Consider the following 13,778-nt stretch of genomic DNA (forward strand, 5'->3'; position numbering starts at 1 on the left):
CGAGCGACAGGACTTGCCGACTAGTGCGCGTTCCCATGCGCTAGGCAGCACTTGTATACCCACAGCCGCCAGCTGTTACGCCTGCGTACGGCGTACCGAGTCGCACTACGCTCATAAAGGGACAAAATATAACAAAGAGGACAAGTGGCCAGCTCGCACAACTACAGCGCTTAGCAAGCGCCGCAAGATGCTGATGCGCTATAGGTAAATTAAGTGGGCACACCACTTTGTTCACGTTCATTCTGGGTTAAATGAACAGTAAATGGGCAAGGCCTTAAGTTCTCTGGGCGTATTCTTTAACCTGTGCGAATTTCACGCATATCAAGATGCAACAACTTCTTGTTTAGCCTCGTGATTAGGATAAACATGGACATCTGGGCAAGGACGCACTTGCCAAACCACACACGCTCTTTTCTTTCTTTCTTCTCATGTATCTTATAATAAAACATGTACCTTTAACAACGCGCAAATATTACAACGCTTCCGTGCCAGAAAACAACAGCGGCTATTTTGGTGCGATGTGAAGCTGCAAATTTCGGTTGTTCACTTGCACCTGTGTTTAAGAGAGGTGCTGAGAGGAAATGACCTAAACTAAGGTTGGGGACAAAAAGACTCCGCTCGTTTATATGTACAGTGGCGGTAAAGATGACTAAGAATGATTGGGGAGATATTTCACTCTGTGTAGGGGGATGACCATCGAAGGTGTTTGGCGCATGATACAGAGGTGAGATATGAAGACAGTCTAAAGGCCAGGATGTGAACGTGCTCATCAATGTTCGAACAAATGTGCAGAGTCCACCACGACTCATCGATGGCGGCACCGCCAATGCGTTAACGAGGAAGCTTCACTGCAGTACTTAGTATAGGAAAGCCAGCTTACAAGGACCAAACTTACGCCCAACCCCTTATTGTCGGCTACACTTGAAACACATTTCATTCCTGAGAAGACATTTTTTAGTGGCAATGTAAGTAGTCCTACATCAAAATATGAAATGGACACCCTAAAACATTTCTTATTTTATGAATTGTTTTTCGTTGCACTGAGGTGCCCATAATAATGATAATTGTTGGGGATTAGCGTCCCAAAACCCCCATTTATTATGAGAGACGCCGTAGTGGGAGGCTCTGGAATTTCCGACGACCTGGGGTTCTTTAGCTTGCTCCTATGCCTGAGCACACGGGCCTCAAGCATTTTCGCCTCATCGAAAATGCGGCCACCTCAGCCGGGATTCGATCCCGCGACCTGCGGGTCAGCAGCCGAGTGCGTTAGCCACTCGCCCTTAGCTGGCGCTGTTGACATTGACATTGCCGTTTCTTTTTTCTTTTTTTGAGGGGGAGCGTACCTCTTAGAGAGTCCTAAGAACTGTGTTTCATTCGTGTGGTTCAGATATATTCACACTTTGCAAGCGAACGCTCCTCGTTTTTCTAGAATTGTGCAGTGCCTTTATGTTGCACTTTGAATGCTTGCCTCCAGACCTTCTGCGATTATTGTCTAGGAGACTGAAACATTTGCCATACATTTAGTAAATACCCGGCCAGAGTAAAAATTAAAGTGAATGTACAGCCATGGTAAGACACTTGCTTCAGAGCGTAGTGACCCAGGTTCGAACCAGAGCACTAATAACACAATTGTTAAGTGCGTCCGGGCTGTCATCATGTAAGGTGTTAGGTCACTTGTCAAGCTAGCGAAACCTTGTACAGAAGAGCCCTGTGTAGTACAGTGTAGCAAGAGGGTGGGAAAGGCAATTGAGGGGGAGGAGTGGAAAGCGTAGAGTATAATACAGCCATGTATAGCATATAGCTCTGTGTAGTACAGTATAGCAGGGGATGCGAAAGGAAAGAGATAGTGAAAGGAAACGGGAAAACGGGAGGCCACAGCAAAGCACAGCCGCCTATAGTACAGTACAACAAAAGGTGGGAAAGGAAATTTTGGTCAGGATGAGAGAAAGAAGTGGAGGGTATAGCATACATGGCAATCGGCAGGATTTCGCTTGGGGGCTGCAAACCCGCGTTGCATTGCGGCTGTAGGAAGTGGGGAGCGCTTGTGTGGCTTGGTAGGCAGCAAGTTTTGGTGAGCTCGAGGAGGGCAATGCCCATTTTGCCCCCCCCCCCTTTGCCGATGCCCATGATGGCATCGCATGACTGACTGATTGATATGTAGGGTTTAACGTCCCAGAACCACCGCATGATTATGAGAGACGCCGTAGTGGAGGGCTCCGGAAATTTCGACCACCTAGGGTTCTTTAACGTGCACCCAAATCTGAGCACACGGGCCTACAGAATTTCCGCCTCCATCGGAAATGCAGCCGCCGCAGCCGGGATTCGATCCCGTGACCTGCGGGTCAGCAGCCGAGTACCTTAGCCACTAGACAACCACGGCGAAGCATTATAGCGTAACATAGGCATGTATAGTATAGTACAGTCATGTCTGGTACAGTATGGCAAGGGGTGGGAAAGGGAAGGGAGGTGAAGAGGAGTGAAAGGAGATAAAAAGTAGGAAGTAAGAGTATGGTACTGCATCACTAATGAAGGTTTTCTGCTCTGGATGCCGACTAGGCTGGCCGTTTGGAGCGCCAGCGTGGGCTTGCAAGCGAACGTCAGTGTCACCGAGTGGTGCGCCGAGCAGCATTTAATATTACTCCCCAATGATTTAGTTTTTTTCATCCCTCTATAGAGAGCGCCATGGCTTCAACTTCATCTCTTCAAATTGCTTGAATACACATTTAGCCTTCCAATGCTCCCTGAGGGCACGATGGGTTTTACCGCACGGACAGCATCAAGTCGTGCATCCTAGTCATAGAGAGCTTCGCCGTAAAACAGCGACAGGTTTTTAAGCCTTTGATGTGAATGATGTGCTTGCACTTGTCACTTAAGTGACGCTGTCGGCTAAAAGCACCTCTTGAGCCTCACTTCACCCCTCTCCCCCTTTTTCTTCAGAGATGCTCTCATACCATCATGCGGATATGCGGAATACTTGTAATACCCGGCACTGCATCGAACGTTTGTCGCTATAATTTTAAGCCAGATGATGCCAATTTCAGCTTTATTGCAATATACAAAATTATGGCAATCATGTGAGCAAAAACGTTTACTGAGGATGAGAAGACGTAAAGATGATCGTTTCACTCAGGTAATACATTCATGTATCCCAACACAGTAGAAACCTGTAACCATGAAAAGATCCCGCCTGACCCCATAATGTAGATTTCCTTCCAGCCAAAACGGAGCCCATATGAAAAGGCAGAAAATTGCGCTGTGCGGATCATACCAGAAAGACATACAGATTAAATTACAACTACGACGACGGGATCATTAGCACACAGTGAACGGCAACGTAATGGAATCCGCATCACGGCTTCCTATCGCCCATGTATGGTACCCCAGGAAGAAATGACGCTGCCTTTATTGGACATTTCTGGCAGCGGAACTGACTAGCTTTAGCGACAAGCACACGGTGGGCGCATTGCATGAAGAAGCCCTTACTACTAAAGACCACTTGATGCGGTAAACAAGCGTCACTTGCATACCTGACCAAAGGTTGCGAGCAAAGGTGAGGTTGTCGAACGCATCCTGTCAGTGTGGTGAACAAATGTTCATAATTAAGCTTATCAGTCTACTTTGTAGACTTATAATCTGATAAATTATTACAAATATTAATTTAGCATAGGCTTCAATAACACCAATTAAAAAAAGGAATGCCTAATCGGCAGACATCACGCTTTAACGCGATCCGTCAGCACTGAAAATTTGTCAAGACAAAACTGCAGCTTTGTTTTAACCAGGAGAAACAGGCAATCTAAGCCGTTCCTCTCATACGCCACATGTGCATTTGCTTGAAGTGCAGATGTGTGGAGACAGCTGCCGGCTAGTCGCCAACGCGATAGCAACGGACATGTGGCGTATACCATTTGACATGTGACGTACCATTTCTGTCTTTCTTTTTTTTTCTTTCTTTCTGTCTTTCTTTCTTTCTTTGTTTCTTTCTTTGTTTGTTTGTTTGTTTCTTTCTTTGTTTCTTTCATTCTTTCTTTCTTATTCTTTCTTTCTTTCTTTTTTCCTTCCTTCCTTCCTTCCTTCCTTCCTTCCTTCCTTCCTTCCTTCCTTCCTTCCTTCCTTCCTTCCTTCCTTCCTTCCTTCTTTCCTTCCTTCCTTCCTTCCTTCCTTCCTTCCTTCCTTCCTTCCTTCCTTCCTTCTTTCCTTCCTTCCTTCCTTCCTTCCTTTCTTTTTTCTTTCTTTCTTTCTTTTTATTTATTTACCTATTTATTTATTTGCGTGCCACCATGATTACCAGCGATATTTATAAGCTGAGAGTTGCCACCGCCAATTTGTTAATCGCGGGAGGCCTACGTCAAAGATATGCCAACATGTTTGGAGTTTGTTTTGACGGTCCCACCAGGCACACAGTGTTGGGCCCTTGTCCACTATACGAAGAGTAACTTTGCCAAAGTTTTGATTATGCCTAATCATGAGCACCGAAATGAACTACGCTCACTGGCGTAGGTTCATGCCTCATTAAACGAACTCAAGATTTGGTGCATAGCGTGATGACTGCTCTGCAGTAACTTGAGGTGCTTTTGTTCTGCCGTAAATGAGTCAGAGTGAAGCAATGCTCTCAACGAACACACGCGCTTCCCTGTGTCACTCTAAAGGGCAGGTGGGCAGCCAGCAATTTTTTATTTCGAGTGTGTGGGAGGGGTTCAACTATACCTCACGTATGTTCATGCGCGTTTGTACGCGCACCACGCATATACACGCATGCTAAATGAAAACAAAATGAGGGGGAGGGGGGTCTTGAACCAGTTACGTCCATGCTACAGGGTGATAAAAAATAATAAGCTTGACGACTTTCTGTAACTTTGGCACGGTAAGTGAAGGTTCCCTGTACAAATACGTTCGCTGTCAGCGGCCCAATCAACTAAGACTGAATAATGAACGCTATAGTAATTGTATTAGGCGGGCAAGCTTGTGTTGAAAATTTACAGGCAGGCGCGTTTCTACACAGTTCCATTTCGAGGAGTTCTAAAAGGTATGCATGTGCTCGGAGATAGTCGGTCGCTAAGTTTAATTCCTATTCGCATGACTACGAATGCAGCTCAGTGAGGAGTGGCACAGTGTTCCTTCGTGATGTGGCGAGCAGACATTGCTTCCTATTGACACTAAAACGGTAGCTGTTGTATATATTTTTTTTGTGCCTTCGACCCATTGTCCGCTTAAACGCAGCACACAGCACAGCAATGAGGAGAGAGAGAGAGAAAGGAACGCCGGGAAATTAACCAGATATTGGCCTCCGGTTCGGTACCCAGCACTGGGGGTGAGGAAATAGAGGCAAGAAAGAGGGGGTAGATTTGGACCAGTATTCACTGTCTCGCGTGCGTAATTATGCGAAGCACAATTAAACTTTGCAACCGCAAAGCTCAGAAAATGGACAAGCTAGACGAATTATTGCGAATTTAACTGTAGGGAAACACCACTGGCTATAACATTTTGGTACCAACTTCCCCACTTACTGCAAGCGCTAGAACGTTTATCATACAAAATCAGTTGAGTGGGCCGATACAGGCACCACAATTATCCTCTGACATTTTGCCTGGGTACCTAACTTAAATGCAAAGGTGGGCTTTATGTACCTTCCGATGGTGAATAAAAAACGTTTAAAGCCTGATTTTGATCACCCTGGAGAGAGATCTTTTGAACCTTCAAGACAAGTCGGGCTTCGCGCACATTGAATTAGGACGCATAAGCTACAATAACAAGCTACAGCATGTTTCATAGATCCTTTGATGTTCTGACGATGTAGCTTTGTTCAGACGCAGTAATATTTTTACGCAAGTCTCAACAAAGCTAATGCAAGCAAATGCTTTTATGCATAGCCAGTCTCGGCACATCCGAGCGATACCTTCAGCGCGCCCTTCAGTGGCATGCAGAAAAGCTAGGCCATATCTGCACTGTACTAAAAACGGTTTACATGGGACCCATGTCCAGACTATCTACCAATTGGTTTGGATTGATGGCAAGTATAGGTATCGCATAAAATGAAAAAGAACGCATCCATAACGACGATGATTCGTCTTTATGCTACGCAAGATGTCATTTTGGCAGTAAGGAAGCACTGACTTACGATCAGACGATTACATGTGACGGAGTTACCCCGCGAAGAAACCTTTCGTTGTAGAGCGGTGTTTGGTGTGTTATTACTGGAAGTTATATAACGTTGGAATTTCAGTCGCCAACTGATCCCAAATGTACGTTTAGATTGAAATTCTCTGATAGTGTTCAACTTTCTCACTTTGTATGATTACGCAATGCAATTGAGTAAATAACAGAAGGACGAGAAAGTAGATAAGTTAACTATATAAACTCGTGTATTGTATGTTTCCCTTACACTGGTAAAATGACAAAAGAAAGAAGTGGGGGGGAGAGATCGCCGTCGACAGGACTGTGCGATGCGAGTAGCGATGTGGGCGAGTTGATTTGTGGGTGCAAATAATCAGCGCGAAGGAAGGCAAAGAAGTATTCATAACTCTTTCGCTTCTTCAGTCTTCCCCTTGCCTGTATTTCCACAGTGCAGTGGTTCGCGCTGCTCATTTTCACCATGTCTCTGCTGCGATCATTCACAATTTTGTTGTCCCAAGTCTCCGAACATAGTATTATTGTCGTATGAAATTCATTACCGCACCACACAGAAAAGTAGTGCTGTGGGATAACCATGCAGGCCATCAACAATGTTTTTTTTTATCATAGGCATACATAGGTGTATATGTATATACATATACTTGTATATGTATATACATGAGTATGCCTACATGTGTGGGTGTATTGACAAAAAGCAGTTTGCTATGCAATCAGAATTATAATCTAGCTTTCCCATCATGCAACTTCTAGTAAGAAGCAAGGCAAAGTCCAGCATGGAAAACATGTGAAGTAATGAAACATATACAATATCGGCTTTGGTATTTTCTTCTTGATTAGGTTATTTCACGCTGTATAGGTTTGTCAGTCTGCGACTCTCTCTCTGTGCTTTACTTGCTTTCCTGCTAATCCCAATGTGTCGACAAAAAGTGATCTTATTGACCGATAGCGAATCATGTATGATAACAAACATAAGCTGTCCAAGAGAAGAGATATGAAACAGAGCTGGTTAGCTCAAGTCGTGGTTCGATTGTTTAGCAGCAATCAAACGGAGGCACAAACAGGGTGCCAGAAAGACAACAAACACCAATATACGGGCCTTCACTGAGGTGTCCACGCTTGTATTAAAATAAATAAGAGCATGTGTGCAGGTCAGACTCGAAAACAATCCTTTTTAAACAGAATAAATGGCAAGAAATGAGTTAATGCCAACGTACCAGCTGCAGAACACAAAAGAGGCGAGCATTATTCTAGACAATGTCTCAGACAGATTTAAAAAGGTGCTGCTGAGCCTTAAAAGACAAAACAACAACAACAAATAAGTACGTCCTGGTTGCGCAACATTCGGCGATGGCATAGCGCGCTTTCAAGGCTGTCTATTGGAACGTATCCTACTAGTATTTCCATTTATTATTTTATTGCGTAGTTCACACGGCTTATGACCCCTGCCTAAAAAAACTGCCTAGACAGACACTTTCTCGGAATAACCTCTCTGCCCCCTCCCTCCCCGCTCTTTGTTTTAATTTTAGAGCTATGTTTTTCTTAGATATTGAAACTGTTACATCGACAGTAGACGAGTTATACTGAGTACAAGATGCCAATTACAAGTGACATTTTAGCGACGCGTTCCACAGCGTACTCCAAATTCATCCAAGTCTGAAGCAGGCTGCCGAGCCACATAATTTGCTTCGTCACAGTGCACCACCCACCGGTATTCAATGTAAGACTAACCGCAGGTCAGCGCAACTGACCACGTCGTGATTCCTAAAGCCTGGTTGGCCGCTGACAGTCTCCGTAACAAAATATGCGCTCCCTAGGCGCAGTGTATACGAGATGAATGATGACATAACTTTAACCGAGCTTGAAAGAACGAAAGAATGGAAGTAAGAAAACTACAACTCGCTTTATATATATATATATATATATATATATATATATATATATATATATATATATATATATATATATATATATATATATATATATAGTAGACTTATGCGGGGGGTTCGACCAGCTGTTATGCTCCGCAAGTAGCTTACTTTTGGCGTTCGCAATCCTTAGGTAATCCGCAAAAAAAATCAAGTCAAACAGTCGGTTGGCTGTACTTAATGAAGGCAAGAAATACATCTCCCAACTTCGGGAAGCAAATACAACTTGCAGAGAAACTGGCGCTTCGCCGGCCTGACAATGCCTGCCTCGATACAAGTCCACTCTGCACGCACTACGAAGTATACGCACGTGGGTCAAACGTGAGCGGAGGGCTGTTCGAGGGAGAGTGTCCCGGAGTGGCAGGCAGCAGCGCCGAATCGAGGGAGCCGTCGCCGGCCGCAGGTGCATACCGGGCCCGAGGCCTCGAGCCAAGAGGCGGCCGGTCGCGTGAACCACGGCGCCCGACGCGTGTGTGCGCGAGCAGCAGCGCGCGCGCGATGCCGCGCGTCTGTGCGTGCTTTACGAACGGGAGAGGGCAACCAGATGCGGCGCGTGTGTACTACCTGGAGGAGGGCAGCTGCACGCGCTCGCAACAGCTGGGCGCTTCGCCCGCGCGTCAGCTCTGGCAGCGCCCGACGGCGTGCCGCGCTCAGGTGCTCGCGAGTAGCACTCAGGTGCACCACCTCGCCCTCTCACCCCCCGAGACGAGCGACACAAAGCCACGCTCTCTCGTTTTCTACCTCGCAAGAACCGCGTTGTGTGTGGGGCTCGTTGAAGGAGCGACGATAGGGAATCTGTGTGCGCATGGATCCGTCGGACCCCGTTTCCCCTTGTGTAGCAGGACAAACGAGATCGATACGCTGTTTCTTTTTTTTTTCTGCTTCTCTCGTTGTACTGAGGCACGCCATCCGGTGGGTAGAAATGGCAATCCGAGAGGTTTCCCTTGTACGAAATGGAATTTAGAGGATATAATGCTGGCTGACGTTCACAACACATTGTACACATTGTGCTATCCATTTGGTGGAGGCTTTCCGCTGCGAGATGCGCTTCTCCAATGCTGATATCGCACATATTGTCAGCGCCGAGCAAGAGCGAAATACCGGTGGGACGGAAGTAAGTGCCCTAGACCTGAACGAATCCAAATTGCATTACGAAACATTTTACAAAAGACAAGTCACTGGTTATGAAAAAAAAAAAAAAATCCTGGGGAAACTGTAGGGAAGAAGGAGAGACGCAGCCAACAAGCCCAACACCTGCACTTAGATTGTGGTTTGCTCAAATGTGCCATGTGACCCTCCATAAACGCTCACCGCATATGTTCACAAAGTGGGACGTGCACCCTTCGGTTCGGCACACCATTTTAAAATCCGCGCAGAAAAAGTGTACACGCTAAACTATGCCCCACAACGAATCGAAAAAGTAGCCCGGCGCGGAGCATTGAGGTTCTATTAAGTCGGCAGCGGGTACAACGGAGTCGATATATCCAAGGCACCTTGATCTCTCCGGTGGTCCTGACTGTCCCGCCCAGAAGACGAGTATCAAGTTACGCTGCTAAACGTCACAGAACATTTATTTAGATAGCCAGGCAGATGTTTATAACAAATTCATGTCGTATCGAACAATTGCGACTTCGAATCAGTAGCAGACGAAAAATGTAGAAGTTTAGGGGAAGATGGGAGCTCTGTAGATATGAATGATACTCGGACCTCAGGTGTCACTGTAGTCAACGTTTTGGTAAGTGCATTCGTCTTCGTCTACGCAGGAACTGCCTACATCATCGCGTGAATCTGTACGCTACGCTCACTCTTCACAACCACCGAAGCTGAGAAGGACTGGAAGTGCAAATAAAAGCGCAGAGAGAGAGAAGAAAAGACGAGTATTCAGACAAACCTCCGTGCAGCAGGTCTCAGGCCTGCTGCACGGAGCCTGCTGCAGGCCTGCTGCACATCTCGACTGCTGCATCCATGGATCTTGCCAACGATCACTGCTAGACTTTTTAACAGGAAGCAAATCTGCATGTAGATCTTTGATACAGCGAATCGCCGGCCCCTGTGTAAAGACAGAGTGCTAAAAAAAAATGAAAACCTCACGCTTCACCTGTAAACTCTCGTCGCCGCGCACGACTTCAAATTCTAGCTCGGAGGTGTTCACAGCAGAGTCTCCTTTCCGCTGTACGATTTTTTTTTATTAATGAAGTGATGGGGGCGGGTCTCGACATCTTGTGCAATTGCACTTTGTTATTCGCCTTGTGTTCTTACGATGCCCGTGCAACCTAACATTGATTGGTTGCTCTGTCTTGTCAGTGTATTTATTGCTTGTGACAAAGATCCGAGCATGTAAATAACGTTTCAACTAGTGCAGGTATAAGCCTTGATTTTTTTTAATGATGAATGTAGTCACTTTTATCGACTACATAAGGCCATTTCGAAGGTGTTTGCAAATCTTACATCTTGGACGACAACGAGCAACAAGGGGCTAATGAAGGTTTACATTTGCATGCACTAGCGTGATCTATAGCTAGTTCTAAATTCTTATCTGCTTCACAAGCTTAATGTAGGCATTGTTTAGCGCGTCTTGCGGGTAGTTTCTTTCAACTCAAGTTGCCTTAGAATGCTTAAGTGATGAAAAAAATTACCATAGTCGCTACGGATCCTTCTTCCACGTCTTGCCTGTCTGACGTATATTTCTTGTTTGCAGCGTCGCCGGTGATGAATAGTGTAATCTGGACATTGTTAGCTATCTCTTCTACTTCTGTGGAGCATCGTCTTCAAATTTCTTCGTCCAATAGATACTGTCGTCTTGAACAAAGTAATTTCGCTGGAACAATAGTCTATATCGCCGTTAATACTATAGAGTGAAGCTGTTTAAACTCGTGAACGAATGTGTTTACTGCGTTTATGCCATGCTCCATTGTAATAAAAATGTCGTTTATGATACGTGCAAGACTTAAGTGGAGATGATTGCAAAAGTTTCCGACGGCACTATGATGTTAGAATTGTCCCAAGACACGGTTCACGACTGTTGGCGAAAAAAGGGCCCCAATACTAGCGCCAAAATTTGTATGTAGTACGTCGAATCAAATTCAAAGTAAGTGTAAGGACTAATATTAGTAACCACAGGCAAACGTATACATTACAGGCACGTCTGCTTGCTTACGATATAAGTCATTTCGAGACCGACTCGATCCCTTTAGTGATTATTATATTCGTATTCAAGGAGCACAGATGCATAAGGTATACGTTCCGATCCAAGACTGTTGTGGTTTACTTAACGGAATCTATAACATGAAGGAAGTGAAGTCTATGCTGAATAAAGGTCGACAGGATCGAGGGTATGCTAGACAAATGATGATTCGGGAATTAGTATAATAGAGCAGCTCAGGAGGTGCGTATATAGCTGTTGGACACTATAGGTCTGCTTGGCATTTGAGCGGGAATTCATCTACAGAACCTCTCATTCTACAGAAGGAGGTATATATAAGCGGCTGGCTTGTTTATTGTTAGGTACCTAGAAGCGGTACTCGATATGTGTGATTAATTTGGTGGCTAAAAAGTTCGTTAACATAGGTCGTCTGTTCGTGCTATATATTCATTAGTCGAGTTAGGTTTACTTTTACATAATTGTTGTTACTGTCATGTTGTCCTTGTTTCTATATATTTTCTAAAGGTCCTATTACTATGGTACCACACTGTCCACAGGTTTTATAATAATTTCCTTTGTGTCCGCGAGTTGTTTAAAAACTGCTTACTCCCCGTGAGCTAAGTCCTTCAGTTTTGACTCTTCGTAGTTGTGCGGAGAATTTACGTTCATACTATAGTTGCACGTAATCTAACTCTTGGCATTGTTCTGCCTTTGGTTCTCAACTCCTGGGGGTCGCAGAGTACCACTGCCTGCGTTTTTCTGCATCTATATACTTCAAAAGGCCCTTATAGACAACCTCTAAAAAACAAAAAGCGAGCACGTTATTCCCTTCTGGCGTTTGCCCTGTCTTCGGTAGGATACATGGCGCCAACCAGTACGTCCACGTCATGTATTGATGAAGTAAGCTCCCGATTAGTCCATGTAATGGGCATAGCAGTTGAGAATTGTCTCATACTCTGATTCGCCATGCATTCACACGCTCGTTGTGCACGGTATCGTATGACTGCATTGCGCGAACAACTGATTTCACTTCGTATTGCGCGTTTTCCACTGCGCGATCGGGGATAACACCATGTAGCCGAAAATCGCGAAATCCTTATAGGCTCCACGCTTAGAGCTGACCCCGTGTTGTATGGCGGCATATAAGTAGCCGGGAGGAGAAAGCTATAGCGGTGAAGGCGAGAAAGAAACCACTCTCGCGTCTTTGAACTCCGCGTGGTGTAGAGGCCCTTTAACAAACAAGCATTTCTTGATTCGCATATGACTTGAAAACTGAAATGTAAAAAGAAAACAAAGGGGAAATGACTGATTGATTGATTGATGATGATATGTGCCGTTTAGCGTCCGAAAACCACCATATGATTATGAGCGACGCTGTAGTGGAGGGCTCCGGAAATTTCGACCACCCAGGGTTCTTTAACGTGCACCCAAATCTGAGAACACGGACCTACAGTATTTTCGCCTCCATCAAAACTGCAGCCGCTGCAGCCGGGATTTAATCCCGCAACCTGCGGGTCACCAGCCGAGTAAAGCAACTAGACCACCACGGCGGGGCAAGAGAAGGGGGAAATAAGAAGGGCTACAGCAAGTTTAAATCAGCTTTTAGGCACCAAAAGCAGGCTATAGGATTTACGCTCAGCTTCGCTCAATAGTTGTGTGCAGATAGGGACTACAGGCTCGTATATTGTACAAGGGGAAGCTTGTGCCGACTACCGTGTCATATTTGTATACATGACAGACGCTATAATATTCATACAAGAAAACTGGTATTCCTTTTCCAAAAAAATAATGTAGTGACTCGGAAGTATATCCGTTTTTTTCTGGAGTCTGCAGCCATCATTATATAGTGTCACCCAAGTAACCACTACTGACGACTGCACAGATTAATACGATTTTTTTAATGATTAGTGTTCCAGGCTTGCTACTCGAAGTACCGGTCGTTCACTGTAGAATACACTGGACATTTATATGTCATTATGACTAGGCAGGAACGATGAAACGTATATCCACCAAGTCAGATTTGACTTTGCCTCACGAACTACTACAAGTACAGAAATAAACAGTCGGACTATCCTATGTGCGCTCCGGAAGACTGGAATATGTCGTATTAGGTTCCGTTACAACGCAAGAGTGACAGGTGCTGAAGGCAGCACTGCATTTGCAACGTGACCTTGGAGCTGCGGCACCTCTTCAGCTCGCCGCACAACACCACCTGTGCGATACGCAACATGAAATCGCAACATGAAATCGATACGCAACATGAAACACACCCAAACGAAGCGTTGCGGGTTTTTTGTGTGTTTGTACATGCTCACGTGAGTTTGCGTAGTATTTGTGTGTATATGTGATTATTGCATAACACGTAATACCATAGTGATTATCCGACACCTGCACTTACAGATGAGCCGATAAAAAAGGGTAAAATCTGCAGGATAATTTTGATTAAAAAATGTTTTCTTTCTGGTGTAAGGGCATTGAACAAACAGTGACCGCTTGCCCCGCAATATTTCAGTTTTATTTCCCGCAGATCTAATCAGGAAATCAGTTGGTTTAGCAGGAAGAGAAATCGATTTCTGATG

General features: G+C 45.1%; 1 protein-coding gene across 5 annotated transcripts in view; it reads right to left on the minus strand.

Annotated features, from left to right (window-relative positions):
* The window catches only part of LOC119187486 (protein CBFA2T1), a 173,297-nt gene that overhangs the window by 65,893 nt on the left and 93,626 nt on the right, over positions 1–13,778 (minus strand). The window contains exon 1 of one of the 5 annotated variants that reach the window (XM_075878655.1): positions 8,368–8,683. The exons of 3 other annotated variants lie outside the window; for them this stretch is intronic. The gene's annotated coding sequence lies outside the window, so the exon portion shown is untranslated. Of the gene's footprint in view, positions 1–8,367; positions 8,684–13,778 lie in introns of those variants that run through there. One more of the 5 variants, XM_075878656.1, reaches the window with a different exon arrangement.

This window comes from Rhipicephalus microplus, chromosome X (genome assembly GCF_043290135.1).
Source record: "Rhipicephalus microplus isolate Deutch F79 chromosome X, USDA_Rmic, whole genome shotgun sequence".
NCBI classification, from domain to species: domain Eukaryota; kingdom Metazoa; phylum Arthropoda; class Arachnida; order Ixodida; family Ixodidae; genus Rhipicephalus; species Rhipicephalus microplus.